The 6,174-nt window shown below is 40.3% G+C and overlaps 1 long non-coding RNA gene across 1 annotated transcript; it reads left to right on the forward strand.

The window, feature by feature from the left end:
- The first annotated feature begins 452 nt into the window (after nucleotides 1-452).
- On the forward strand, nucleotides 453-907 carry LOC107566548 (uncharacterized). Its single transcript, XR_001606518.1, has 2 exons — nucleotides 453-513; nucleotides 857-907. It is a non-coding gene; the product is annotated as an uncharacterized lncRNA (long non-coding RNA).
- Nucleotides 908-6,174: the final 5,267 nt, after the last annotated feature.

A 6,174-nucleotide genomic window follows, 5' to 3' on the forward strand; every position in this document is an offset into this window, starting at 1 on the left:
CTTGGTAGGCTGGGGGCTGGACTCTGCAACTGGGTGTGGGCTGGGCTCTTTGTCAGGCTGGGGCCTGGACTCCTCAGCAGGCAGAGAGCTAGATCCCCCAGTTGGGATTACATTGGATTCCTCAGCAGGAAGAGAGCTAGATTCCCCAACTGGGATTGCACTGGACTCCTTGGCAGGCTGGGGGCTGGACTCCTCAGCAGGCAGAGAGCTGGATTCCCCAGCTTGTAGAGTGTTGGGTTCCTTGGCAAGCTGGGTGCTGGACTCGAGAGCTAGGTTCCCCAGCTGGGATAGCATTGGATTCCTTGGTAGGCTGGGGGCTGGACTCTGCAACTGGGTGTGGGCTGGGCTCTTTGTCAGGCTGGGGCCTGGACTCCTCAGCAGCCAGAGAGCTAGGTTCCCCAGCTGGGATAGCATTGGATTCCTTGGTAGGCTGGGGGCTGGACTCTGCAACTGGGTGTGGGCTGGGCTCTTTGTCAGGCTGGGGCCTGGACTCCTCAGCAGGCAGAGAGCTAGGTTCCCCAGCTGGGATTGCACTGGACACCTTGGTAGGCTGGGGCCTGGACTCTGCAACTGGATGAGGGCTAGGTTCCTTGGCAGGCCGGGGGCTGGACTCTGCAACTGGGTGAGGGCTGGACTCAGCAGGCAGAGAGCTAGGTTTCCCAGTTGGGATAGCATTAGACTCCTTGGTAGGCTGCGAACTGGTCTCCTCAGCAGGCAGAGGGCTAGACACAGTCAGCTTCCCATCAACCTCAGCGGGCAAAGTGCCTGACTCCTTGACAGTGAGAGGGCTCCTGGGCAGGCGGGCTGCTGGCCTCTGCAACTGGGTGAGGGCTGGACTCAGCAGGCAGAGAGCTAGGTTTCCCAGTTGGGATTGCACTGGACTCCTTGGCAGGCTGGGGGCTGGACTCCTCAACAGGCAGAGAGCTAGATCCCCCAGTTGGGATAGCATTAGACTCCTTGGTAGGCTGCGAACTGGTCTCCTCAGCAGGCAGAGGGCTAGACACAGTCAGCTTCCCATCAACCTCAGCGGGCAAAGTGCCTGACTCCTTGACAGTGAGAGGGCTGGACTCTGCAGACAAATTCACATCAAAACCTACATAAAACATGTCAGCTAAGATGAAACTAGCTTTCCTCATGGTAAAGTATCATCAGAAAATATTACCCTTTTGGATAACTAGCCCAGATACATTCTTCAAAGACAGCAGAACAGCCAAGTTGCACTTTGCTATCACTGGCGGGTTTGGGTTTTGGCTTGCATAAGGACAGGACAAGGGGCCATCTGGAAAACAAGAGGCAAGAACTGGAGTACAACGGTACACGTCTCAACTTCAAAAGAAATACATTTTGGAACGTACAAAAAAAACATTTTAACCAAGACATGATAAACTTAAAAAGTATGCTTCATTGAAGTGTTAAGTGTGGAACTACATCAGGGGTGGACCTGTATAGTTTTTGACTTTGCCCTCCCACTACACATGGCACAGAGATCAGAACCGTATTCATAATTTGAATAACAAACTACTGTAAGACTTGTTTGCACTCAGTCCCTGATTACATGCATTAAAAAAAAAAAAAAAAATAAAAAAAAAAACCACGTTTAACACTTTAATTGCCCCATTTTAAATCCTCAGCTAAGACCTGGGTTTAACATTTGAGGCACAAACATTTAATGCTAAATTTACATCTGAACTGCATTTCGGGTGAATCACACACACACCGCTGTATTTCTGTATTCTTATATTGTGACCGTATTGTTTCACTAATAACACAGAAAGTCAGTATGCCCCATTAAATCAACGACATCACGTACTCAAAAAACAAAAAAACAAAAAAAAAAAAAACAGAATGCCATCATGACCACACAAATTTAAAAACCTTTCTTCTCCAAGCGCACTTGCTCACTACCAGCCTGGTATAAAGAATAGCCAATTGGAGAAGCAAATCCTGAAGACAAAATATAAGGTTAAAGAAAGACACATAAAAAATAACATATTTAAAACACTACGTCAATGTGGGAACAACTTCACCATTGAGCACCAATTGGTGACACAAAAACACCAAACACATCAGATTTGAAACAGCCATCTTGAGTAAAGTTTGCACAATCAACAATCTAACATTGCTTTCCAAAACAAGTGTTGAGTCAGGGGTTTTAAAGTAACACAGATTTTCATCACCTGGGTTCCTCGTTAAAGTGAAATTAGTAAGAGAGGACCCACTCGTTAACATTCTCCTGCAGACATTGGTTAGTTGAGAAATTACTATTGTGATTTTCAAAATCTTCATAGATGTCAATTTTATTTGATTTTTAGAAGATAATATTACTTGAACTTACTAAATTAATCCAATATGGTCTATACTGTTTCTCCTACAGTATGAAGGGTGGTGGAAATGTAGGAGCATTTATCTGCCACAATAACAATGAAGATGAATTAAAGCAACAACATCTGAATAGATAAATACATAAAGTGCCAATAGAGTCAAACAGTGAATGATCACAACCTTAAACTATATACACATTTAGCTCAGTACTGGGTGAGATAAACTACTTTTAAAACAACTGTCAAACTGTTAAAAAAGTAGTCAAGTTAGTAATGTCTCTGCTTAGTTACTCCAGAGCACTGTTTTGGACACTATCAGGGGGGTATTCCAGAAAGCAGGGGGCTGTTTCATAAAAGACTATTTAAATTCACGCAATCTCACTAATTCGATCCAGGTTCAATGAGTCAGGATGATATGATGTGCTCGCTTATTCTTAAGCAGCCCTTAAGGTCGCTCATGGATCAAATCGATCCACTATGGCAAACAGCGAATATTTGTGCGGTTTAATGCATTTGAGACGTTGTGTTTTCCTCAGTGCATAACGGACACGTCACAGGTATATGTTTCACATGTAAATGTTAGAAAGTCATGCAAATATATTTATTTTACTGTCAGGAGCGGGCGAGGATTTGCGAGTAAACAAGCTCTACTGCGCGCATGCATGCTAAATATAATAGCACAATAATTCTGAGTAAAATATACTTTCTGCTAAAATATTTGTTGTTGGACATTAAATGTGACATGTAGAATTTTAATCCTACATAGGTGTATTTTAATGATAGCAGTAATGTATTTGAATGTTATTAATGACTAGCTACTACCTAATTACTAGCTCAAATTAGTTAAATATGTATTCTTCTTATCAGTTAAAATGTTGTCTGATTTCTATTATTTATTTTCATTTTTAATTCATTGATTTTAACTTTTAATTTAGTGTTTTTAATGCTTTAAAGAGCAATTTTGGATTGTGAATGTGGCGGGGGGGTGCAATTTTGAGAGATCAACCTGAGTTTTTACTGGTAAGAAAATACGACTATGCTACCCTAGGAATTAAACCCAGGGAAAAATACTCCAACCACTCAAAAAGTAATATGATGACAATGAAACCTTAGAAAGATCGAATAGTTATCACCTGAGATTATTACAAAACACTCAAACTCAGTAAATGGTCACATACAAGTACAGTTGCAGTAATCGATGGCTGATTATGTGCAACAAAAACTACAACCACAAAACTTTAATGCATTTTACAGGAATAAAGAAAAGAAAAATCAAATCAACCAAGCAAACTATACTTCCACAAAGGAAAACAAAACAAAATGGTTTAAATCAAAGAAAAAGAAAAAGAAAAAAGACAGGGGCCAGTTTTTATCTTGTATGTAAACGAAAAGAGATGGTCAAGCCTCCCATAACAAACCAAAAAATGTGAAGTAGGGCACTAAAATGGCACGATAAGAAACAGATAAGCAGTCCCTTTCAATTAATGGGGACGACAGCGTCTGTATAAAAAGCAGCTCTTTAACAGCGCGAAGACAGCAGCAAACAATCACGGCATAGAGCGAGAGGGAGAATCCTACCATGAACCCAAAAGGAGATATATTACTAGTCATTATATTGTCCCCACTCCCAATTATAATTGCGTTTAAAACACTTACCATCAGGATATCACGCCAGATAGAACGCTTTACCGGCACGGGTTTGTCACAGTCATACCCACCGATTGTCATGAATTCTTCTGATTGTCTCTCTGTGTCTGTGAGCTTGGTCTCCGAGCACATGGGTTTTGTTTTGACAGCTCACCATGTGCTCCGCTGTCTGTGTGGTGTTTTTCCCCTCCCACTCTTATCCTTAATTCTCTTGTGTTTTCTGTCACACCTGTTGCCATTCATTCCTCATTAGCCCTTCCCTATTTTAGATCCTCTCGTGCTCAGTTTTTTTGTCAGGAACTGGTTAGTGAATGGGTCAGGAGAGAAGGATCTTGGTATGAAGATGATGACATGAATAGTGAAGAATGGATAGCGGTAGGGCGTGAAAAAGAGCGGGATATAGGAAGAAGTCAGGAAGGAGGGAATAGAAACATAAATAACGTAAGCAAAAAAAGGGGTCTGGAAGAATGTAGTTCCGAGGAAAATGAGCGGACGATTCGGAGGAGATCGGAAAGGGAAGAATTCAAGATTATACTTGTAATGAGGAAAGAAGATGAACACATAGGTTTAAGTCCAATTGCACTTACCAAAGATTTAAAGAAGAAGCTGGGAGAGATAGAAATAGCAAAAATCCTTTATGACGGGAATATATTGATCAAATGTAAGACAAAGGAATGAAGCGTTGCATATTGGAAGGGTATGCAAGAAGACTGTAGTGGATAAAAAAGTAATACATGGGAAAAACGGGGACACGGGGAGTAATATGGGGTGTTCCAGTCGAAGAGGATTTGGACCACATCAAAAAGAATATGCTAGGAGGAATAGTGACGAATGTGAGACGATTAAATAAAACAGTCAATGGAAAACGAGTTGCCAGTTTGTCTGTGTTAATTGACTTTCAAGATGAAAAACTTCCAGAAAGGGTTAAAATAGGATACATGAGCTACTATGTCAGAGAATATGTTCCACCACCTCTTAGGTGTTACAAATGTCAGAGATATGGACATATTGCTGCAGTGTGTAGAGGAAAACAAAGATGTGCAAAGTGTGGGGGAGATCGTAGGTATGAGGAATGTGGGGGAAATGTGAAGGTAGCGTGTTGTAACTGTGGTGGAGATTATAGTGTAACATATGGAGGATGTGAGGTAAGGAAAAGAGCAGTGGCGGTCCAACAAATTAAAACAAAGAGTAATATAAGTTATGCAGTGAAAAGAATTCAAGAAGGAAAAACAAAGGAGGGGGCAGCCAAAGATGTAAGAACCCAGGATACTGTGAGAAACCTAAAAGGGGTATCAATGAACATAGAAAATTGTTCATAGCATATGTTATCAATTGTACTGATCAGGTAAAACAGAAAACTGAGAAAATTAAAGTTATTACAAAAGGTGCTGAGAAATTTTTGTCAGTCAGAAACCTTTCTTGGGAACAGATTACCAGAAGACTTGAGTCGGAAGGAAGATCTTCAAGCCAAATTGGATAGAGTTAATGTTTATAATTCAATGGAATGCAAGGAGTCTATTGGCAAATGGACAGGAATTCAAAAGTTTTATCAATGATTTAGAAATGAATGGGGGGGTATTTTTATCAAACAGAATATGCATTATACGGTAATGGTAAAAGGAAAGGAATTGGAATTTTTAGTAATTGAAGTTTGGACAAATGAAGGAAATATTAAAACAGTAAATTATTATAATCCATGTAAGAAAATAACATTGGAAAACAGGAAATTGCAATAAATTTAGAGGGTAAGGTTATTTGTTGTGGAGATTTTAATGGGCATAATACGTTGTGGGATAGTTATAATGATTCAAATGGGGACGTAATAGAGGAATTAATGGAACTAAAAAATTTAGTATGTGTAAACAACGGAGATGGCACTAGAATAAATGTGGTAAATGGGAAGGAAAAGGCGGTTGATATTACAGTTGTATCGGAAGCTATAGCAGGATTATGTTGGTGGGAAGTTAAGAAAGATAGTACGTTAGGAAGTGATCAATATCCAATTTTTATAGAAATAGGTATAAGAAATTAAATAAATGAGTCAAGTGGGTCAGAAAGATGGGTATTTAGTAAAGCAGATTGGGTGAAATTCAGGGAGATAAGTGATGAAATGATGGGAGTAATTAATAGTGATGAGGAAATAGAGGAATTAAATCGAATAGTTTGTGGAGGTATAATAGAAGCAGCAAAACAATCAATTCCAAGA

This window comes from Sinocyclocheilus grahami, unplaced genomic scaffold, assembly GCF_001515645.1.
Source record: "Sinocyclocheilus grahami isolate Dianchi unplaced genomic scaffold, SAMN03320097.WGS_v1.1 scaffold1082.1, whole genome shotgun sequence".
Classification (NCBI taxonomy): domain Eukaryota; kingdom Metazoa; phylum Chordata; class Actinopteri; order Cypriniformes; family Cyprinidae; genus Sinocyclocheilus; species Sinocyclocheilus grahami.